This window comes from Nycticebus coucang, chromosome 1, assembly GCF_027406575.1.
Source record: "Nycticebus coucang isolate mNycCou1 chromosome 1, mNycCou1.pri, whole genome shotgun sequence".
Lineage (NCBI taxonomy): Eukaryota > Metazoa > Chordata > Mammalia > Primates > Lorisidae > Nycticebus > Nycticebus coucang.
The window spans coordinates 8,066,633-8,091,485 of NC_069780.1; the positions used below are offsets into that span (position 1 = coordinate 8,066,633).

Here is a 24,853-nt window from a genome sequence, read left to right on the forward strand (position 1 = left end):
GTGCCATCATGGCTCTTTCCCGCCATCTCTCCTGGCTACCCTTTATTCTGGGTGCATTCACATGGTGCCATCATGGCTCTTTCCCGCCATCTCTCCAGGCTACATTCTGGGTGCATTCACATGGTGCCATCATGGCTCTTTCCCTCCATCTCTCCAGGCTACATTCTGGGTGCATTCACATGGTGCCATCATGGCTCTTTCCCGCCATCTCTCCGGGCTGCCCTTTATTCTGGGTGCATTCACATGGTGCCATCACGGCTCTTTCCCGCCATCTCTCCAGGCTACATTCTGGGTGCATTCACATGGTGCCATCATGGCTCTTTCCCGCCATCTCTCCTGGCTACCCTTTATTCTGGGTGCATTCACATGGTGCCATCATGGCTCTTTCCCTCCATCTCTCCAGGCTACATTCTGGGTGCATTCACATGGTGCCATCATGGCTCTTTCCCGCCATCTCTCCGGGCTGCCCTTTATTCTGGGTGCATTCACATGGTGCCATCACGGCTCTTTCCCGCCATCTCTCCAGGCTACATTCTGGGTGCATTCACATGGTGCCATCATGGCTCTTTCCCGCCATCTCTCCTGGCTACCCTTTATTCTGGGTGCATTCACACGGTGCCATCACGGCTCTTTCCCGCCATCTCTCCAGGCTACATTCTGGGTGCATTCACATGGTGCCATCGCGGCTCTTTCCCGCCATCTCTCCAGGCTACATTCTGGGTGCATTCACATGGTGCCATCATGGCTCTTTCCCGCCATCTCTCCTGGCTACCCTTTATTCTGGGTGCATTCACATGGTGCCATCATGGCTCTTTCCCGCCATCTCTCCGGGCTACCCTTTATTCTGGGTGCATTCACATGGTGCCATCATGGCTCTTTCCCGCCATCTCTCCGGACTACCCTTTATTCTGGGTGCATTCACATGGTGCCATCACGGCTCTTTCCCGCCATCTCTCCAGGCTACATTCTGGGTGCATTCACATGGTGCCATCACGGCTCTTTCCCGCCATCTCTCCAGGCTACATTCTGGGTGCATTCACATGGTGCCATCATGGCTCTTTCCCGCCATCTCTCCTGGCTACCCTTTATTCTGGGTGCATTCACACGGTGCCATCATGGCTCTTTCCCGCCATCTCTCCGGGCTACCCTTTATTCTGGGTGCATTCACATGGTGCCATCATGGCTCTTTCCTGCCATCTCTTCGGGCTACCCTTTATTCTGGGTGCATTCACACGATGCCATCACGGCTCTCTCCTGCCATCTCTCTGGGCTACCCTTTATTCTGGTTGGCATCATTCTGAGGCAGCCTCTTTCTGATGACAGCTTTGACTTTAACAGTTAAAATGGCTCGTGTTCCCAGGTAAAAGCACATCTTTTTGGGGGGTGGCATCGCCAGTGAAAGTTCTAGGAAAAATTGTGATTGTTCTGATTTGAGTCAAGGCTCAGACTCTAGTTATAATCATACCCTCCGTCGGGAAGCAGAACCCTGGTGATTTCCCACCCCAGGTGGAGGAGGGCAGCCTGAAAATTAAAGCAGGGTGGCCAACAGAGCAGATGTTCCCCATGAAGGCAGACGGGCATTTGGAGATGGGGTGGCCTGTGCACTCATCTTAAGTGAGGCTCCCATCTGCCGGCTCAGTCTAACCAACCCTGTGGGAGCAAGCAGCGTCTGGATCTGGTCTCTTCTCTCCCATCTTGTCCCCTCACCCAGTCTTGCCCTTAGGATCTTTAGATTGCTGGCTCTGCCCACGTCTGTGTTTGGACACCCGTGCCAATGCCCACCTGGATCACAGTTCATATAGCTCAGCTGCCAGCCATCATACCCAGACTAATATCCACGTTCACTTGCTTTTATCTGAAGCTGAGAAGTTGAACACATTTCACTCTATAACAAATCTGCCCTTCTTTGAAAATAATGGTCAACAAAACACGGACATATTGGATGAATTAGGGCCAGGCTGATGTCATTTTTGGTAATTTGGAGGGGTGGGTAGTGAAGTAAATGGGTGCTAGGTTAGATGTTACTGTGTTTTGAAATGGAACCTTTATTGTTTTCTTGAAATGCTTGTTTAGAACATTTCTGGGGCACTTTAGTTCATTTATTTTCCTTTGATAAATGACCAGCAGAACAAGAACACAGTCTGTAGTGGTGACTAAAAAAAAATGTATTGACTTCAAAGATAGAGCTCAAGGTGTGTGGGGCCAAACATTTTCCAGTCCTGTGAAATGAGTTAAGGACCTGGCATACAGCTTCCGAGACAGAATCACGGGCTCTCCACAGGAGCGTGGACGGAGGAAGAGGCATTTGGGAGCTTTGAGCTGCCGTCGGACAAAGCTCTCATTGCTGGCCTGTTTGGAGTTACAGTGTCCCTCTTTTCCTCTCTGTCTCCCGTGATATTAGAAGATAAGAAGTTTGATTGTTTCTATCTGTAATTAGTAGCCTGTGGTGACTGTGAATTAAACTTCCCTTTGGGATATTTAATTTACTGCTACTCTCCATTGAGATCCTCGAAGATTGCTTTTAGGGAACGGGGAAAAAAGACTCAGTTATCTTTCAAGGTAGAAAGTTGGCGATTCGGTGTATAGATGTGTCTCTTGCTGGTGCTGATGCTTTTCAACATGGGTTTTCTGTACTAGAAGAAGATTCTTATGGCTCAGGACTACAGATGCCACTGAGGGTCAAAGAAGAGAGAACCTGGCGGGGTTGGAGAACTCAGGCAAAGACACAGCTGGCCACTGGGCAGGAAGGAATGGGATCTTGAGAATGTCCTGCATGGAAAGGCTCGTGCAATTTTTGTCAGTGTGAGTCCAAAATGTTTATAAGCATTTGCATAAAAGAACCGGCCATGCACTGGGGAGACAGAACACAGAAACAGAAGTGGGAGATAAAGGGATGTTTTTGAAAGGAACTTTGGGGGCCACTGTCACAGCTTGGCATTAAATAGCTAGAACAAATTCTTAGAATGTTTGGTTTGTTTCATTTCTTATGGTTGTAGTTGCACCTCATCTTGAGGATTTTGACGTGGATGTCACGTGAAGATGTCAGATGTTGCTTGATGTTCTGTGTCTTTGCTTTAGATGTGCGCTCTAAACACACTATTGCTTCTTTTTCATATATATATAGATTTTTTTCCCTTCATATCCCTCTTTACTAATATCTCAAGTTCTACTGAGAAGCTGGAACTAAGAGTTGTCGTTTTCAATATTTACAGTCATCTTCTTACTGTGTATGACTATTTTTAATCCTTTTGTGGACCAGTGAACATGCAGTGTCATAAGTTGTGTCTTGAAAACTGCTGTCTTCTGTGTCTCTGGGCCCCGCTTTAATAGGTGTGATATTCTGCACGACTTAAGCGGCACAAATGGAATGACATCTCACCTTTTGGTAACTCAACTCTCTGGCAAACTCACCTGTTTGGAACACAGCTAAGAAACAGGAACGAACAACAAAAGGCTTGAAAAGAGCCAAAATAGATACAACAATGTCTGTGCCTCAAGGGCTGGATTGATTTACTCCCCCGAGGCTGTCAGGAGCAGCCTGCCTGGTGCTGTTTGCTCTCCCCTGGGCTGGAGGAGGCATACTTGCAGAATTCAGCAGTGCTGATTCCAGAAGAGGCCTGTGTGCTCAGGTGGTCAGGAGAAAGAATTGAATGTACAAGAAAGCACTTTGGCCAAACGTTTCTAGGCTTGTTTCTTTGTAATTATATTGATTTAATATCTTTTCTTCTTTTCTGTCATAAGCAGGAAGACAATAAAATATTAAATCTCTTCTAAATGGGATGGTTTTTTGTCTTCTAAGATACATTCCAGAGTGCTGAGTTTGTGCATGGAAACTGCTAGTATGTTTCTGCTTTGGGAGACACGGGAAGAGCGAAGGGAAGAGTAGGAGGTTAGAGTTTCTGTGCTCCATTCAGATTTTGCTGTGAATACACACATCTGTTGCACGAGCGGATACACATAAGCATTCTGTAGGTGCATTATTTTGGGGCTCACACTTTACCACCTGAAATTCCTTTATCTTTATGAAATCTTTAGTTTCACTTTAAATCTTCCATCTGTGTGACAAGACTATGCTTTTTTTTGTTTGTTTCCTTTTAAATCCTTCCTACTTATATTAGCTTTGAAATTTGTCAGGATATCTTACTGGGTCAGACCTGAAACTGGGCTATGCCTCACTAAGATCTATCCTCTGCTATCACTGAGAGCTTGGGTAAACGTTTAACTGATGTTTACAGACTTAGGATTCCCTCGGTAAAGAGCTTCTACTCTGAAAACAATTTGGAATCCAGACACTGCAGGTCACCTTGTGAAATCTCTGAGCCTGGGTGGTGTGGAGCTGCAGATGGGAAAGCTAAAGGGGGCAGCAGGATTTCTCATAAGAAAATCCCCACAAGCAGGGATGTTGGCCTGGTAAAAAGCTTGACCAGCATCTTCCAGTAGAACCTTCTGCAACAAGGAAAATGTTCCATATCTGTCCTGTTTCCCACTCATCCCTTTGTGGCTGTTTTACATTCAAAATGTGGCTATTGAGAGAGAGCACCTGTATTGTACATTTTATTTATTTTTAATTGCATTTGAATAGCCAGATGTTGGTATAGACTTTGTGGTAAAACTGTGAGGCCCAAATAAAGCAATGATTCTAGACAGTGTGAACGATCATGTGTCCTTGCCCAGCCTCTCGGAGCCACCTTGTACCTGGAAGGAGGGGCCTGGAGGGTAGGGAGGTAGAACTGGTAGAAGCATATTAACTGGGATTCGGGCTCTGAGTAGCCTGGGCAATCAATTGTCAGGACCCTTATCACTGAGCCCCCGTGGAGTCTTTACCCACCAGTTCTTCTCAGCTAGAGAGACAGAGTCAGGAGGTGGACAGGGAGGATGTCCAGGCCTTGGCCGGGTGGACAGACACTCTGGTTATCTAAGAAACTTTCTTCCTATTTCTCCTCCTCTCCTTCCTCACAGAACTCCATTTTTAGGCATTTTCTTTTCTCTTGGCCATACCCTTTGGAAAAGGTGGGCCCCTCCTCAGATTCAGTGATGAATTTTCTTTAAGTAAGGGCTCTTCTTATTCTGTTTTCTTTAAGTAAGGGCTCTTCTTATTCTGTTAATTCTTTTTTCCTCATATTCCCTCCAAATAGTTTTGAAAACCGCGTACTTCCTTATACATTTAAAATATATCTGGAGCTCAGGCTGGGGCTCAGGCCTATAATCCTAGCATTCTGGGAGGCTGGGATGGGTGGATCACTTGAGCTCAGGAGTTTGAGACCAGTCTGAGCAAGAGCAAGACCCCTGTTTTTAAAAATGGAAATGTAAGCCAGATGTCATGGTGGGTGCCTGTAGTCCCAGCTACTCCACAGGCTGAGGTGAGAGGATCTCCTGAACCCAAGAGACTGAGGTTGCTGTGAGGTATAACGATGCCCTGGCACTCGACCCCGGGTGACAGAATGACACTCTGTCTCAAAAAAAAAAAAAAAAATTTATATCTAAAGTTTTTTTATCAAAAGATCCGTGAATTGCAATGCATGTAAGTTTTTGCATATGGAAAACAGACATTTTAGGGTAGAACTATTACTTCCTGGTCAGATGTATCCTGTTGAATGTGAATTTGGTAGCAATTTTGATTCCCAATTACATCTATAAAAAATAGACAAACTCATCTTTTAACTATAGAAAATATCCATTTCTAGAGTTCTTTTTGTCCTTATACTTTTCATTTCTGATGCATTTTTCCCACAGAACTTATCCTAATGTAATTGGCTTTTATGCTTGGAAGTGTTTTATGGTTTACCATATTATACTTCCCTGCAACAAAATACATATATAAATTTAAATTTAAAACATTTCTAATGTTTCCTGCGAACATAAGGCTCTAAGTGTTAAGTAATTTCTTTTGGATTGAGTTACCACAGTTGAGCAAAACAATATAAATACATTAAAATTTTTGATAAATACTTGCTAAATGTTATAAAGTACAGTTTGGTTAGAAGTTCATCTCTTCATGAGATGGATGGGGCTCTTTCTCCGCTTGTTAGTTTGTGCAGGATGCATGTTTTTATTGCTGGAGGAGACAGGATTCAACATCAATTCTACTCAAATTTTTCACTTGTCTAGAGGCAAACTTTTTGAAATCTGTTCACATAATAGGTATATGGGAAGGGAAGGAATTGGTTATAGTCTCTTTGAACTCCTGAGTTATAGGCTAAAAATCAATTGTGACTGGTCATTAAAAATTATTTTATGAGTAGCTGAAAACTTGATTAGGTCTCTCTTAATGTGGGTAAAAGCAAAGATTGGTAACCTCCTCCTTTGTAGAAGAATTAGCTGTGAGTTATTAGAGTAATTTACTTTCTCAATACCCACACTGAAATTTCAGACCCTGGGGGTAGGGGAGAGCATGGAGGCAAGATGGCTGGCTGAAGACAGCTTTCCACAGAGGCTCCAGTGCAGAAGGAGAGTTAAAGAACAGAAATTTAGCATGTAACCTGGTGGATTAGAGCTGCACCAAGAGAGAAGGTTGAAGAATGCACATCAACCCCCCTGAGGCAAGCTGTGACCCCAAGGATACAAACAAAAGGTACAAAATCCATCATCAAGAGGACGGGAGTCCCCTACCCCATGAGAACAGCTCAGAGTGCCCCACAAACAAACGAGCAGAGTTCAAAGGTCCTCCCACTACACTCCATGGGAGAGACCCTCTAAAAACTGGACCTACCTCCCCTACTAGGGTGCCACAGAGTTCTCCTGCCAGGAATAAAACTGTATAAAACTGTATATATTCTTTACCTGCAACTCTGAGTTCCCAGCACTCCCCTCCGCTCTCACTCTGAGGTCTGGAGGCCTGTCCCCCAGGAGTCCAGATTCTTGGGTGATTTCTCGAGGGGTGTGGACAGGGCCTAAACTGCAGCTGATCAGTGCTGACTCTGGGGCATGGGAGTGAAGAGAGGATGGTCGGCTGAAAAAGAACCACACCAGAGCAGCAGTGCCCCAAGGCGCAGAGCAGCAGCCGTCTTTTAGAAACAATAGGGCTCACTCCCAGATATTCTGAAGCCACACTCCCTCTCTCCCTGGGCAACCAGAGGAGGCTGGGCATCTACTCAGGTGGCAACCAACATGGAACAGTTCTGGGACAGAAACGTAGGCCCGATGAGTAAAGGGTTTGCCTGAGGCGGTACTGGCCTGGGTGGAGCGGGGACTAAAAATGCAGGCACAGAGCTGGGAAGTTCCCAGGGTGGGTCTGACCCAGAGGACTGCTTTACTGAGCCTAAGACACACCAGGCCCTCAGGGGATCGTCAGCCTATAGATGAAGGAAGGCAACAGGATAGAACTGATAGGTAACCGAATACAAACCTGCAGGAACAAAGACAGGGCCTGAGGCGCAGGCTCTGGGAACTCAAAACAGCTTCTCTTCTGCAGGGGAATTTGGCAGGGACAGAGACAAATTCCCGCAAAGTTGTTCTGTTTTGTTCTATGGATGACCTCAATCAGGGGCGGGGCTAGAACTGAATGAACACCCCCCAGCCTCCATCAAGCGCCCGAGGTTGTCAGGCCTCACCTCCCCCTGCTAGATAGAGGCTGAGTAGAAATAGATTTCTTTGTGATTTAGGCAGGTGCAAACCACTGGAGTATCTGTTCACTACAGGCAACTGGGTCAAAGCCCAGCGGGACTATCAGTGACTGGGTGTGACAGAGGTGCAAGGTGGGGAAGGAGGCATCAAACTTCCCAGACTGATCTATTTGCTGGGTGGCTCCTCCTGACTCCATGGAGCACTGGATCAAGCCATATCAGAGTAGTCACCAGACACCTGTGATCCAGTTGCCGGAGACCTTTTAAACTCTCCCACCTGAGGCAGGTGCTGACTGAGACAATTGATTTGGACATTCTGAACTGAGCCAATCACCTGAGGACTATTCAGGTGGTGCCCTGGGTGTGTTGTTGTAGGAAGGTTTGATTTTCCTTTTTGAATTGTTACCTTAATTGCTGGTATTTTTCCACAGCTGAGACTTCAACCCAGAGTAACTGTTTCACTAAGGTGAACAGAGAAAAGCTAAAAACAAGACAGAACCACTTAGCCCCACCACAACAAACAGGTCCCCAGTTTCTCAGGCCATAGCACTGTATGGGTCCCCAGTTTCTCAGGCCAAAGCTCCAGGGGAAAAATCAAACGGTGTAAAACAATCATGGGGTGGAATCAGCAGAAAACCTCTGGTAACATGAATAACCAGAATAGATCAACCCCCTCAAGGAAAGATATGGCAGATGTAACTGAAGATCCCATTCATAAACAGCTGGCCAAGATGTCAGAAATCAAATTCAGAATTTGGATTGCAAACAGGATTAATGAAATGGAGGAAAATTTGGAATTAGAAATTCGAGCAGCAATTCAAAAGTGGGAATTAGAAATTCGAGGAGAAATTCAAAAGTTGTCTCAAGAATTTAACGAATTTAAAGACAAAACCACCAAGAATTTGAAGCAAGAATTTGCAGCCCTCACAGATCTGAAAAACACAGTAGAATCCCTCAGTAACGGAGTGGAGCAAGCAGAAGAAAGGATTTCTGACATTGAAGACAAAGCCTTTGAATGCTCCCAAACTCTCAAAGAGGAAGAGAAATGGAGAGCAAAAACGGATCATTCTCTCAGAGAGCTCTGGGATAATTCGAAGAAGGCTAATATCCGCCTCATTGGAACACAGCTAGTCTGTATTTCCACATCTCTTTTCTCCAGGAAAGTGTGGGCCCCAAGATGTAGGGACTGCAACAGTGAACAAGACTGACAAAAATCCCTGCCCTCTTGAAGCCTAGGGACCTACTTTTATTTTAGTGGGAGAACAACAAACAGTATATAAGTAATTCATGCACCATGTTGGAAAGTGATAAAGTACCATAAATAAAAAGAAGAATTAATGTAAACCAAGATATTCAGAAAAACAAGATGAGAGATCACAGCTGGCTTAATGTTGCTGATGAACCTCTTAATTTGGGGCAATATCGGACACATCAAACCAACCAAACAGCAGCTTCCCTGTGGGTTAATAAGGGCCCTTGGATGATACCACCAAGACTTATGAACCCCAAAAGAGACTGATATCAACAGGAGTCACTTCATAACTTGTTTGGGAGCTGGATTGAACCAAAAGGAAGAAACCAAGACAGTGGCAGAAGACTGCAAGAGAAAAAGTAATGGAGGAGGTTGTGCTGTTTGATACAAGTCCAAGACCACCAAGCAGCTACTTTGGACACCCCCTAATGCTCAGCTCCTTCGGGAAAGAGCTCTACCAACTCTTCAATATCCTGCCTGTGCCAAAGATGGAGGCCAAGGAAACCTACTAGAAGCAGATACCACATTGATAAGCCAGGCCAAAGTGAGCTGAGGCCCCTTTTGTCCTTCCGGAAAAATATATCACAACTTGCTAAATATGGCCTTACTTTCACTGTATTCACTGGTTGTGCAGATCCCAAATCAAGGTGCTCCCTTCCATAAAGGACATTTTGTGGGATAACAGACCACTTGTGGGTTGTTTCCTTTTACATTATTTTTCATTATTGAAAGCCCATGTTCTCTTTCACCTCATTTCCAGATATTCACCACATGATAACAGCCTTTCACTTCTATAAACCTTCTCCCTACCAAAAAAAATATCCACCTCATTGGAATCCCTGAAAGTGATGAAGTGGCCTTGCAAGGCACAGAGGCCCTTCCTTCTCCATGAAATTATGAAAGAGAATTTTCCAGACATGCCAAGAGATTCTGAAATTCAGATAGCAGACAGTTTCAGAATCCCAGCATGACTCAATCCGAATAAGACATCCCCCAGCCATATCATAATTAACTTCACTAAAGTTAATATGAAGGAGAAAATTCTGAAAGCAGCCAGATGTAAGAAATCCATTACCGACAAAGGGAAGAATATTAGAATGACTGCAGATCTCTCTGCTGAAACTTTTCAAGCCAGAAGAGAGTGGTCATCAACTTTTAATCTCCTAAAGCAAAATAACTTTCAACCCTGGATCCTGTATCCAGCTAAACTGAGTTTAATTTATGATGGAGAAATTAAATACTTTAATGACATTCATATGTTGAAGAAATTTGCCATAACCAAACCAGCTCTTCAGGATATTCTCAGACCTATCCTCCATAATGATCAGCCCAATCCTCTACCACAAAAGTAAACTCACTCAGAAACTTTTGATCAAAATCCAACTTCCATAGTGGCGAAAGGATTAAAAATGTCCACTGGACTTTCGAAAAACTCGATACCTAAAATTTTACCAGATTTATCAATATTCTCCATTTATGTGAATGGCTTAAACTGTCCTCTAAAGAGGCACAGGTTAGCTGACTGGATACAAAAACTCAGGCCAGATATTTGCTGCATATAAGAGTCACATCTTACCTTAAAAGATAAATATAGACTCAGGGTGAAAGGATGGTCGTCCATATTTTAGGCAAATGGTAATCAGACAAAAGCAGGTGTTGCAATTCTATTTGCAGATACAATAGGCTTTAAACCAATAAAAGTAAGGAAGGATAAGAATGTTCACTTCATATTTGTTAAAGGTAATACTCAATATAATGAAATTTCAATTATTAATATCTATGCACCCAACCAGAATGCACCTCAATTTATGAGAGAAACTCTAACAGACATGAGCAACTTGATTTCCTCCATCTCCATAATAATTGGAGATTTCAACATTCCTTTGACAGTGTTGGATTGATCCTCCAATAAGAAGCTGAGCAAAGAAATTTTAGATTTAAATCTAACCATCCAACATTTGTATTTAGCAGACATCTACAGAACATTTCATCCCAACAAAATTGAATACACACACTTCTCATCAGCCCACGGAACATACTCCAAAATCAATCACATCTTAGGTCACAAGTCTAACCTCAGTAAATTTAAAGGAATAGAAATTATTCCTAGCATCTTCTCGGACCACCATGGAATAAAAGTTGAACTCAGTAACAATAGGAATCTGCACACTCATACAAAAATATGGAAGTTAAATAACGTTATGCTGAATGATAGCTGGGTCAGAGATGAGATTAAGAAGGAAATTGCCAAATTTTTGGAACAGAATGACAATGAAGACACGAATTATCAGAACCTCTGGGATACTGCAAAGGCAGTCCTAAGAGGGAAATTTATAGCACTGCAAGCCTTTCTCAAGAGAATGGAAAGAGAGGAAGTTAACAATGGGGACCTCTCAAGCAACCGGAAAAGGAAGAACATTCCAACCCCAAATCCAGTAGAGCAGAATTAAATGAAATTGAAAACAAAAGAATTATACAACAGATCAATAAATCAAAACGTTGGTTTTTTGGACAGGTCAATAAAGTAGATAAACCTTTGGCCAACCTAATCAGGAAAAAAAGAGTAAAATCTCTAATCTCATCTATCAGAAATGACAAAGACGAAATAACATCAGACTCCTCAGAAATTCAAAAATTCCTTAATGAATATTACAAGAAACTTTATTCTGAGAAATATGAAAATATGAAGGAAATTGACCAATACTTGGAAGCACGTCACCTTCCAAGACTTAGCCAGAATCAAGTAGAAATGTTGAACAGGCCCATATCCAGTTCTGAAATAGCATCAACCATACAAAACCTCCCTAAAAAGAAAAGCCCGGGACCAGACGGCTTCACGTCAGAATTCTACCAAACCTTTAAAGACGAATTAGTACCTATATTATTCAACCTATTCCAAAATGTAGAAAAAGAAGGAAGACTACCCAACACATTCTATGAAGCAAACATCACCCTGATCCCCAAACCAGTGAAGGACCCAACAAGAAAAGAAAATTATAGACCAATATCAGTAATGAATATAGATAGAAAAATATTCAACAAGATCCTAACAAACAGAATCTAGGAATACATCAAACAAATTACACATCATGACCAAGTCGGTTTTATCTCAGGGTCTCAAGGCTGGTTCAATATCCGTAGATCTATAAGTATAATTCAGCACATAAATTAAAAAACAAAAGACCATATGATTCTTTCAATTCATGCAGAAAAAGCTTTCAATAATATATAGCATCCCTTCATGATCAGAACACTTAAGAAAATTGGTATAGAAGGGACATTTCTTAAACTGATAGAGGCCATCTACAGCAAACCCACAGCCAATATCATATTGAATGGAGTTAAATTGAAATCATTTTCACTCAGATCAGGAACCAGACGAGGCTGCCCATTGTCTCCATTGCTCTCTAACATTGTAATGGAAGTTTTAGCCACCGCATTTAGGGAAGAAAAGGCGATCAAGGGTATCCACATAGGGTCAGAAGAGATCAAACTTTCGCTCTTTGCAGATGATATGATTGTATAACTAGAAAACACCAGGGATTCTACTACAAAACTCTTAGAAGTGATCAAGGAATACAGCAATGTCTCAGGTTACAAAATCAACATTCATAAATCGGTAGCCTTTATATATACCAACAATAGTCAAGCTGAAAAAATAGTTAAGGACTCTATTCTGTTCACAGTAGTGCCAAAGAAGATGAAATATTTGGGAATTTATCTAACAAAAGACATGAAAGATCTCTATAAAGAGAACTATGAAACTCTAAGAAAAGAAATAGCTGAAAATGTTAACAAATGGAAAAACATACCATGCTCATGGCTAGGAAGAATCAACATTGTTAAAATGTCCATACTACTCAAAGCAATATACAATTTTAATGCAATCCCTATTTAAGCTACACTTTCATACTTTAAAGATCTTGAAAAAACAATACTTCGTTTTATATGGAATCAGAAAAAACCTCGAATAGCCAAGACATTACTCAGAAATAAAAACAAAGCAGGAGGAATCACACTACCAGACCTCAGACTATACTATAAATCGATAGTGATCAAAACAGCATGGTACTGGCACAAAAACAGAAAAGTAGATGTCTGGAACAGAATAGAGAACCAAGAGATGAATCCAGCTACTTACCGCTATTTGATCTTTGACAAGCCAATTAAAAACATTCAGTGGGGAAAAGATTCACTACTTAACAAATGGTGCTGGGTGAACTGGCTGGCAACCTGTAGAAGATTGAAACTGGACCCACACCTTTCACCATTAACTAAGATAGACTCTCACTGGATAAAAGATTTAAACTTAAGACATGAAAATATAAAAATACTAGAAGAGAGTGCAGGGAAAACTCTTGAAGGAATCGGCCTGGGTGAATATTTTATGAGGAGGACCCCTGGGACAAATGAAGCAGCTTCAAAAATATACTACTGATCAAACTAAAAAGCTTCTGCACAGCCAAGAACAAAGTAAGTAAACAAGCAGACAGCCCTCAGAATGGGAGAAGATATTTGCAGGTTATGTCTCCGACAAAGGTTTAATAACCAGAATCCACAGAGAACTCAAACGTATAAACAAGAAAAGAACAAGTGATCCCATCGCAGGCTGGGCAAGGGACTTGAAGAGAAACTTCTCTGAAGAAGATAGGTGCACGGCCTACAGACATATGAAAAAATGCTCATCATCTTTAATCATCAGAGAAATGCAAATCAAAACTACTTTGAGATATCATCTAACTCCAGTAAGATTAGCCCATATCACAAAATCCCAAGACCAGAGATGTTGGCATGGATGTGGAGAAAAGGGAACTCTTCTACATTGCTGGTGGGAATGCAAATTAATACATTCCTTTTGGAAAGATGTTTGGAGAGCACTTAGAGATCTAAAAATAGATCTGCCATTCAATCCTATAATTCCTCTACTAGGCATATACCCAGAAGACCAAAAATCACATCATAACAAAGATATTTGTACCAGAATGTTGATTGTAGCCCAATTCATAATTGCTAAGTCATGGAAAAAGCCCAAGTGCCCATCAATCCACGAATGGATTAATAAATTGTGGTATATGTACACTATGGAATATTATTCAGCCTTAAAGAAAGATGGAGACTTTACCTCTTTCATGTTTACGTGGATGGAGCTGGAACATATTCTTCTTAGTAAAGTATCTCAAGAATGAAAGAAAAAGTATCCAATGTACTCAGCCCTACTATGAAACTAATTTATGGCTTTCACATGAAAGCTATAACCCAGTTGTAACCTAAGAATAGGGGGAAGGGGGAGAGGGAGGGAGGGGGGACGTGGGCGGAGGGAGGGTGATTCGTGGGATTACACCTGTGTTGCATCTTACAAGGGTACATGTGAAACTTAATAAATGTAGAATGTAAATTTTTTAACAGAATAACTAAGAAAATGCCAGGAAGGCTATGTTAACCAGTGTGTGAAAACGTGTCAAACGGTCTATAAAACCAGTGTATGGTGCCCCATGATCGCATTAATGTACACAGCTATGATTTAATAATAATAAAAAAATAGAAAACTAGAATAAAAAAAAAGAAATTTCAGACCCTCCTAGAACAATACACGGCATGGAGTTTCATCATGGGTGAGCCTTGTGCTTTTCTCCTGGATGAGAAGGAAGGTGGTGAAAGGGTTGGCCTATATTTAGTAAAGAGTAAGTATGGTACTTTAGATTACCTATTGTCACTGTGTCCTTGAGGGAACTTCACGTAGTCCCAGGCATGCAGGACTCTATTACCCTCAAATTCAAGGGCCCCAGTCTGGGTCCAGTTTCCATGGTTCCCTTTCCCTGGTCTGTGCTTGGCTGAGGCATGGCACTTGATGAGCTTCCGGACACTGAAAGATGAGGGCAGTCTGCTGCCAGACTTCTGGGAAATGCTTCCTTGTTCTCAAAAACAGATCCAGGAGACATGCAGCCTGTTCTTTCTCTGGATGCGGTTATAGCTGGTACTAATGGAGAGCTGCAGAAGTACTTTGATCATCAGGGGACCTAGCTTAAGGACAAAGTGTTAGCCTTAGCACATCAGGACAGAAAGAAGAGAATTAGGGTCTTGAATTTTTGCACGCCCCATGGAACTAACCAAGCTGAGAAATACCCTCCTTCTGAACACCCTTAGTTAAGAAAGAAATAGTTCCTTATTGTTTAAGCTTTACTTATTTTTGGCCTCTATTGTATCATCATCATCGTCAATCACAACTTTATCGAGATAGAATTCATATACCATATGATTTACCCATATGGAGTTTACAATATGATGGTTTGTAGTATAATCACAGAATTGTGTAACCATCTCCACAATCCATCTTACAACATTTTTATCACTATAGGACGACCCACACCCCATTGCCGTCAGCCTCCTCTTGTTTTTCTATACTGCCCACCTTCTGAGCTGCCGTCTGCTTTCTCTCTCTGTAGGTTTGCCTTTTGGACATTTTGTATAAACTAAATAATTCTCCTTGGTTGTTTATGGCTGGCTTCTTTCACTTAGCATGATGTTTTCAAGGCTTACCCATTGTTGTATGTATCAATACTTCACTTCTTTTTGTTGTGAATAACATTTCATTGCGTGGATCCACCACATTTTATTTATCCATTCATCAAATGGTGTACATTTGGGCTGTTTCCTCTCCCCACCTCACTATTTTAGATAGTGCAGCTATAAACATTTGGGTACAAGTTTGTGTGTAGACACATACCAGTTCTCCTAGGCACGTACATACATACCTGAGAGTGGAATTGCTGGTCATATGGCAACTCTATGTTTAATCGCTCGAGGAGCTGCTCAACTGTTTTCCAAAGTGGTTACATCATTTCACAGTGCCTCCTAAAATGTGTGAAGGTTCTAGTTTTCTACATCTTTGCTAACACTTGTCATTTTTTGAGTTTTTTATTGTAGCCATCCTAATAGGTGTAGAGTAGAATCTCATTGTAGTTTTGATTCGCATTTCCCTGATATCTCAGGACACTGAGTTCAAACATACACAAAAGAAGAAAGGATAGTATAATAACCCCTCCATGTACCCATCACCTATTTTAATAATCATCAGTTCACCATGGAATACTACTCAGCTATAACAAAGAATTAAATAATGTCTTTTGCAGCAACTTGTGTGGAACTAGAGGCCATTATCCTAAGTGACATAGCTCAGCAATGGACAAATAAATGCTGTATGTTGTCGTTTATAAGTGGGAGCTAAGGTATGGGTACATAGGGGCATACAGAGTGGTAGAATGGACATCCGAGGTTTAGAAGAGGGGAGAGTGGGAGGAGGGAAGGGAAGGAAAACTACCTACTGGTGCCACATAGACTGTCTGCCCAAACCTCACCGCTATTCAATTTGTTCATGTAACCAAAGCCAACTCATACCACTAAATCTATTGAAATTAAAAAAAATCCTCAATTCATGGCCAAGCTTGTTTTATTTACTTTCTCCTTTGCTGTTCAATCTCCTAGTGGATCATTTTAGTCATAGGTGTGTTATTCGTGTGTTTCACTAAGTGACAAGAGTTTTAAAAACCCACAACCACAACCCTGTTGTCATGCTTAAAACTTGGGCAGAATTTCCCAAAATGCCATTGACTATCCTGCCGGAGTTTGCATTTTTCTGATTTTCTCACAGATTATGTTATGATGCAAATGTGTCTGCCCATCTCTTGAATCTTGAAGTTCCCCCACCTTTTTTCCCCTTGCATTTTATCTTTGAAGATACCTGCTTACCTGCTCATGTGTCCTGTAGGCTTTCCTGCATTCCATGTTTTTCTGACCATATTCCCAAGGTGTCATTTAGCATGTTTTTCTGTCCCATTACTTTTTGCAAACTGGTAGTTAGACCCTTTGTAAGATTCAAGTTCTGTTTTTTTTTTTGCAAGAATTCAACATAGATCACAAAACTACTTTCATCGTGGGTTGCATAGTTATCTTTTTTGTGATGGTAAGAGTGACAAGTAGGGCCAGAGGTCGTCAGCCTGAGTTAGACATTATGAAGTGACCCACCGCTTCTAGTCCTAGTGCCATCGGTGAGCATTTTCTGATTCCCTAATTCATTACAGGCTGGCAAAACATGGCTATTCCAGTTCTCTCACTGCTTCTTCATTTATAACTTGGAATCCATCTAAAAGATAAAACTTTCCTTCGTTAGCTATCTGGTTGGCCTAAGGCACAATTCAAATAGGAAAGGCAGGGTAAATTCTTGGTTGATTTTTTTTCCCCCTACTTTGATTTACCAGTTTTCAGAATAATGACTTGGTTTTCTAACATCCAGCAAAAGTGATCAGTAAGCTTTTTTCTTTTTACTTTTTAAAACAGTATTGCAGTAGCGCCCCCTTAGCTGAGATTTTGATTTCTGTGGTTTCAGTTTCTCCTGCTCAACCATGGTCTGAAAACAGGTGAACACAGTATTAGAAGATATTTTGAAAGAGAGTGAGAGACCGTATTCACATGGGTTTTATTACAGAATGTTGCTATAATTGTTCTATTTTATTATGAATTATTGTTGTCAATCTCCTGTTTCTAATATATGAATTAAAGTTGATTAAAGGTATTGTGTCTGGGAAACAACATCCTACAGGTAAATATAGAGTTTAGGACTATTCATGGTTCTAAGCATCCACTGAAGATCTTAGAATGTGTTCTCTATGAATAAGGAGGAAGTTCTGTATTATGGGTTCATGGATTTTAACATCCTTGAAATGTGTCAGTTCGTTGCTGTTAATATCCCTTTTGCTACTCAGCCCATCCCATTTTTGAATGGTGGGAGCCTCTTTATTTTTACTATTGCAAACTTAGACACGGCCCCGCTAGACTCTCAGTGAATCCTTGATTTCTGAAATGTTTTCCATCCTCATCATACACGTCCTGCCCTGGTCCGAGGTTCAGCCAGATTTTCAGTGACCTCTAGTTACGTGTAGTGGGGACTGGTATTGAGAGGCCAACATCTCGGGGCCTAAAGCTGATTGTTGTTACTGGATTAGTCATTGTCTCTGGGCTTCTTCACTGGAAAGATATAGCAAATACATATTTCTTTCTAAAAACAAAACAAGAGTTTATACTTACATTTGCATTTCAAATTTAGGATTGTTTTTGTTTTTAGTACTTCCTCTCATATTCTGGAAAGCTTATTTCTCAGTGACACTAATGTCATTACAGGTACCCACGGTGCTGCTTCACATCTGTAATAATTTCAGATGAACAAAATTGATACTGAAATTAGCCACATGATTACTGAAAATAGTTGAAACTTATTTTGGCAGGGCTTCTTTTTCTTTTCTTTTCTTTTTTTTCTTTTTTTTTTTTTGAGACAGAGTCTTGCTCTGTGCCCTGGGTAAAGTGCAATGGTGTCGTAGCTAATAGCAACCTCAACCTCTTGGGCTGAAGAGATCCTCTTGTTTCAGCCTCCCGAGTAGCTGGGGCTACATGGACCCGCCATAATGCCTGCCTAGTTTTTCTACTTTTAGCAAAGACAGAGTTTGCTCTTATTCAGGCTGGTCTCAAACTCCTGAGGTCAAGCAATCCACCTGCCTCAGCCTCCCAGAGTACTAGGATTACAGGATTATAGGTGTGAGCCACCTTGCCTGGCTAGGTTTTTTTTTTTTTTGAGTGTATTTCACCTATGGATAGTCAAATTTCCGTGTCTCATGGTCACTTGAGATGATTTTTCTCTGTGTGATTAAGTACACTGTCCGACTTTTGGATCTGATAGGTAAGAAGTGGTATCTCAGCGTAGTTTTAATTGCATTTCTGGGTTCATATCTTTAAGGGCTATTGACCTTTCTTTTCTGCACTGTCTGTTTACACTTCCTGCCTATTGTTATTGGTCTTTCTATTCTCTATTTTTAGAAAAGTTTCAATCACTTTTACTTGGTCTTTTTGTTATTTACAGCTGAAGGTATCCTGGTAAGTCAAAACCATCAACTTGCAGCCTGAGGAATCGATAGTGGTATTAAAAATCAGACAGCAGCAGCCAGTATGACAGCGCTGTACGCAGCAGTTTTGAGTATTTGGAAAATCTTTTCCCTTGTCCCCCAAAGCACACATGATATAAAACTAGCCAGTTGTCCATACTCATTATAAACAAATAGAAGTAAATAGGAGGAAATAGAAATTGGATATAGCTCTTCAAACTTTGGTTTTTCAAAATTTCAAAATTGTCATGTTGACAATATGTAACAAATCCCAGTGAAGATTGTGGCAGTACAAGGTTGGGACTCAGAATCAACTGACCCTAACACTGGGCTTTCTTGCTGCTCGAATAATTATGAGTGTGCATAGCTGGACAGAGCGGATGTGTAAAAGAACAACACAGCACTCTAGGAGAGCACCCACGTTCCAAATTGGAAGGAAACTATTTTACTTGGTGTAGAGAATATTTTAAATGTTTTGAACAGTTTCTAATTTCTTCCTACATATGCTCATGTAGGAAGTTCTGAACACCTTTGAATTTTAGAACCAAATGATTGCTCAAGACTGCTAGGAAAGTTGCAAGTGTGGTCTTGAAGTTATACCAAATTTGAAGCTCTTTTTTCCAATGAAAAGTTTTCTCCCTTTGGAACCTGACTGACACACCACCAAGGTGGACAGCTAGATCTGGTTAAGTGCAGAACTGGGCTTTGTGGGCTAAAAAGTCCTCTGTCACTTTTTAACTTCATCTTTGACTTTGGCTGATGCTGTCCCCTAGGCCACCAAACCATTAACTCATCTGAGCTTGGGATCATTGAAGCTATAAATCCACGCTGTTTCTAAAGTGCAGCTGTGTGTTGTGAAAAATGATTTTCTCATTGTCATTAAGTGAACAAATGCCACCAGATTTTTTTTTTCCCTCCTGGAAGTCCACAACTGAAGAAAAGCATTAACCATCCCCGTTGATGTAAAGTCTGTCATTGCCTAGAATGTTCTCTCTTATCCGTGTGTGCATTAACTGAGCATAATTTTCAAATGTAAAACTTCTGAGAGGAGCATAATTTAAAAAATGGCAAGATATAATTATGTGCAGCATAAAGGATAAATTTGTGGTTTATAAATCATGGATATTAATATTCAGCAGGAGCCCAATTCACAGTCAGTAAAACTTGAAATAACAACATTGTTAAAAATAATTGAATGTGGGTTTTAAAAGAAAATTTTTAGCAGTTACAGATTATTTTTGTGGGGAGGGCTTTTGGCTATTGGGGGGTTTAAATCTGCGTTTAAGTGGGCTCATTCTCCTTGCTCTGTGAAGCAGCGGCATGCATTTAATCAGTTTAAGGCGCATTTTCCTCATTTCTACTGCCTGCCCCTCCCCCACTGAATCTCTCACAAAATCTCTTGATCTCCCCTTGCTGCTGTTTCCACAGCCACCCTGTCGGCTCAAGCCATCACTGTTTGTGAGGCCGTCACTGTTTGCACTGGGTTCCTACAGTGACTTTCGACATGTCCTCCCCTGTCTTGTGCCCTGTCAAGACAAATCTAGTTAATAGGTGACTTTTATGTTACTCCTTTGCTTAAAGCTTCCCTCTGTCCAGTATCTGTGGAGGTGGAATTTGCTGTCTCTGAAGGGATGTGCTTGCTCTGGGGTGGGATGAAGGGACCCCTGAGTAATGCTGAGCTTTTTCAGTGGGCCTTTGTTGTTGCTGATTTTCAAAATGGCACTGTTTTCCAACAAATCTATTTTTTAAAATAAAAGTGCTTTCGTTTTGGGATCCTGAAGTATGGATGGCTCAGGGGTGAGAGCTTCTCTGGCTGGTATTTCTGGAGCCACGGGCTCTTCACATTCACGAGGGGGTTTTGTGGTGAGAAGTGTAGAGAGGTGGAAGCAGGGACTTGGGAGGACCTGAGTTCACACCCCACTCTGCTGCTTTCTTTCCTTTTTCTTTTTAAATTTTTTTTGTAGAGCTAGAGTCTCACTTTATCGCCCTCGGTAGAGTGCCGTGGTGTCACACAGCTCACTGCAACCTCCAACTCCTGGGCCTAGGCGATTCTCCTGCCTCAGCCTCCCAAGCAGCAGTGACTACAGGTGCCCGCCACACGCCCGGCTATTTTTTTTGTTGCAGTTTGGCCGGGCCCGGGTTTGAACCCACCACCCTCAGTATATGGGGCTGGTGCCCTGCTCACTGAGCCATAGGCGCCACCCTCTGCTGCTTTGTTTACACGCGTTGATCAACCTGGACAAAACTCAGATCCCTGCACTCACACGGGGTTCCTGATAGGACTGGTGTGGGGAAGTGTTTTGCCTAAATGGGACTGATGCTGTTCTTTGAGTTTTTCTGGGGGACCTCACAGGACAGGAGCTCTATAAGGAGCATCATTCCTTAGGGTTCAGCATGGCACTTCTGCTGCCCCCAGACGTGTGTCAAGAGCCAGGGCGAGGTGTCTGAAGGCTTCAGGGTGACTCCTGCAGATCCACGCAAAGTGGGCAAAGGCTCTTTCTTTTGTCTAGAAGCCAGGTGGTCTGCGGGTGGAGCAGAGGCTGCAAATCTCAGAAGGGTAGTTTATTATGACTGATGGTTTGAGGAGGAGAAAAAACTTAGGCGTTAACCTTTCCTGTTGTGTGGCCGGGTGTCCATGAGAGATCACAGTAAGGTATGTGGAATTTTCATTTGAAGTCACTGTTAGACAACATGGTTCACCCCAGGAGAATTCTGAACCCCCCAGCCTGTCATCACATGCCCACCTTCATCTGGAGCCACTAACGGGAAGGAGCTGCTCTCCAACCAGAATCATTAGCTATGCATGGAGAAGCAGCCAAGATACGATAAAGTTATTTCAAAATGGAAAAATCCCACCAGTACCAGCTTAAAACTCAAATGCCTGTGCAGGAGCCATGAAAAAATAAACGTTATAGTAACAGAAAGGAGTTAACCAGGCTCTCTAGGAGCTGAGATAGAAAGTGTGAAATATAAATTGAGGTGAATCTCTGTTTTTACAGCTGCTGTGACTAAGGCATGTTGCTTGTATTGAAAAACAATATTTGTATCACTATGACAACTGATTATACTTTATTTCTATTGCCATAAAAACCTTAAGATTTCAGAAAAGCAGAAGATTAAGTTACTAGGATTAAAATTATTTTTATCTGAGCAAGAATAACAGATATTTAAAATCTGAACTACCCTGGTCTGATATATCTGGCCAGATGTGCTCCAACTTTTTATTTTTATTTTTTATAAGGAACCATCTGCTGTAAGTGGAGGTGCCTATTAACTTTTCTAGCAGAAAAAGAAATTAGCATCTGAAGATGAAAAGCCAGTGAATTGTGGAAGGCCGCAGTTAGGAAGACAAAATTAAAAAACCCTTTGACACCCCAAGGACCAATTCAAAAGTGTTTTGTTTAGAGAAATTCTGTTTGCAAAGTATATATTTTTAGTTATTTCTCTTAAGATTACTACTTAGCAGCAATTTCAGAAGTATATTTTGATGGGTTCTGGACCCTGTTGGACTTAATGAGGATGATCCCTGGATCTCAGCTCATCTGTTTACAAAGCTCGCTCCTTCCCTTCCCACTTTGCCCAGGTCTTGATGACCACACCAGGGTACCACAGCAGGTGACCTGGAAATCACTGTGCCCTTAGAAATATCACATCAGTGTGAAAAGAGCAGGTAAAATTATAACCAAGTAGTTATTTTACAACTCTACAATTAAAATTAGGAAAACATATACTAGTATGTCTGGAGTATTATCTATATATTTCTGAGGAACTCTGGGTCACACAGAGTCTCTTGTGTGTGAAGAAAAAATGAAAGGTAGGGCTAATGGATTTGGGTTAATTTTTTATTTATTTTTATTTTTTTTCATTTGAGAAATATATTTTTTTCTACTATATAAACTCACTTAAAATAAAACACACACACATACGCAGAGTCACAATTGATAGCGCTGCATTTGCAGAGGCCCATCTCTATTAATGGTATAAAGTGATGTTTTCGTACCTTGATTTGATTGTTCAATAGTTTCTTTATAAGTGGTTGATTTCCCTTTCATTTTCTTTTTTTAATGTTGGGGATTCATTGAGGGTACAATAAGCCAGGTTACACTGATTGCAATTGTTAGGTAAAGTCCCTCTTGCAATCATGTCTTGCCCCCGTAAAGTGTGACACACACCAAGGCCCCACCCCCTCCCTCCGTCCCTCTTTCTGCTTCCCCCCCCATAACCTTAATTGTCATTAATTGTCCTCATATCAAAATTGAGTACATAGGATTCATGCTTCTCCATTCTGGTGATGCTTTACTAAGAATGTCTTCCACTTCCATCCAGGTTAATACGAAGGATGTAAAGTCTCCATTTTTTTTAATAGCTGAATAGTTTTCCATGGTATACATATACCACAGCTTGTTAATCCATTCCTGGGTTGGTGGGCATTTAGGCTGTTTCCACATTTTGGCGATTGTAAATTGAGCTGCAATAAACAGTCTAGTACAAGTGTCCTTATGATAAAAGGATTTCTTTCCTTCTGGGTAGATGCCCAGTAATGGGATTGCAGGATCAAATGGGAGGTCTAGCTTGAGTGCTTTGAGGTTTCTCCATACTTCCTTCCAGAAAGGTTGTACTAGTTTGCAGTCCCACCAGCAGTGTAAAAGTGTTCCCTTCTCTCCACATCCACGCCAGCATCTGCAGTTTTGAGATTTTGTGATGTGGGCCATTCTCACTGGGGTTAGATGATATCTCAGGGTTGTTTTGATTTGCATTTCTCTAATAGATAGAGATGATGAACATTTTTTCATGTGTTTGTTAGCCATTCGTCTGTCATCTTTAGAGAAAGTTCTATTCATGTCTCTTGCCCATTGATACATGGGATTGTTGGCTTTTTTCATGTGGATTAATTTGAGTTCTCTATAGATCCTAGTTATCAAGCTTTTGTCTGATTGAAAATATGCAAATATCCTTTCCCATTGTGTAGGTTATCTCTTTGCTTTGATTATTGTCTCCTTAGCTGTACAGAAGCTTTTCAGTTTAATGAAGTCCCATTTGTTTATTTTTATTGTTGCAATTGCGATGGCAGTCTTCTTCATGAAGTCTTTCCCCAGGCCGATACCTTCCAGTGTTTTTCCTATGCTTTCTTGGAGGATTTTTATTGTTTCATGCCTTAAATTTAAGTCCTTTATCCATCTTGAGTCAATTTTTGTGAGTGGGGAAAGGTGTGGGTCCAGTTTCAGTCTTTTACATGTAGACATCCAGTTCTCCCAACACCATTTATTGAATAGGGAGTCTTTCCCCCAAGGAATGTTCTTGTTTGGTTTATCGAAGATTAGGTGGTTGTAAGATGTTAGTTTCATTTCTTGGTTTTCAATTCGATTCCAAGTGTCTATGTCTGTTTTTGTGCCAGTACCATGCTGTCTTGACCACTATGGCTTTGTAGTGCAGACTAAAATCTGGTATGCTGATGCCCCCAGCTTTGTTTTTATTACTAAGAACTGCCTTAACTATACGGGTTTTTTTCCGGTTCCATACAAAACGCAGAATCATTTTTTCCAAATCTTGAAAGTACGATGTTGGTATTTTGAATAGGAATGGCATTGAATAGGTAGATTGCTTTGGGAAGTATAGACATTTCAACAATGTTGATTCTTCCCGTCCATGAGCATGGTGTGTTCTTCCATTTGTTAATATCCTCTGCTATTTCCTTTCTGAGGATTTCATAGTTTTCTTTATAGAGGTCCTTCACCTCCTTCGTTAGGTATATTCTTAGGTATTTCATTTTCTTTGAAACTATGGTGAAGGGAGTTGTGTCCTTAATTAGCTTCTCATCTTGACTGTTATTGGTGTACACAAAGGCTACTGACTTGTGGACATTGATTTTATATCCTGAAACATTACTGTATTTTTTGATGACTTCTAGGAGTCTTGTGGTTGAGTCTTTGGGGTTCTCTAAGTATAAGATCATGTCGTCAGCAAAGAGGGAGAGTTTGACCTCCTCTGCTCCCATTTGGATTCCCTTTATTTCCTTGTCTTGCCGAATTGTATTGGCTAGAACTTCCAGCACTATGTTGAATAGTAAAGGTGACAGAGGACAACCTTGTCTGGTTCCAGTTCTACTCCAT

The 24,853-nt window shown here is 41.4% G+C and overlaps 1 protein-coding gene across 1 annotated transcript in view; it reads left to right on the forward strand.

Annotated features, from left to right (window-relative positions):
* The window catches only part of FRAS1 (Fraser extracellular matrix complex subunit 1), a 482,654-nt gene that overhangs the window by 24,794 nt on the left and 433,007 nt on the right, over positions 1–24,853 (forward strand). The gene's annotated exons all lie outside the window — the stretch shown is intronic.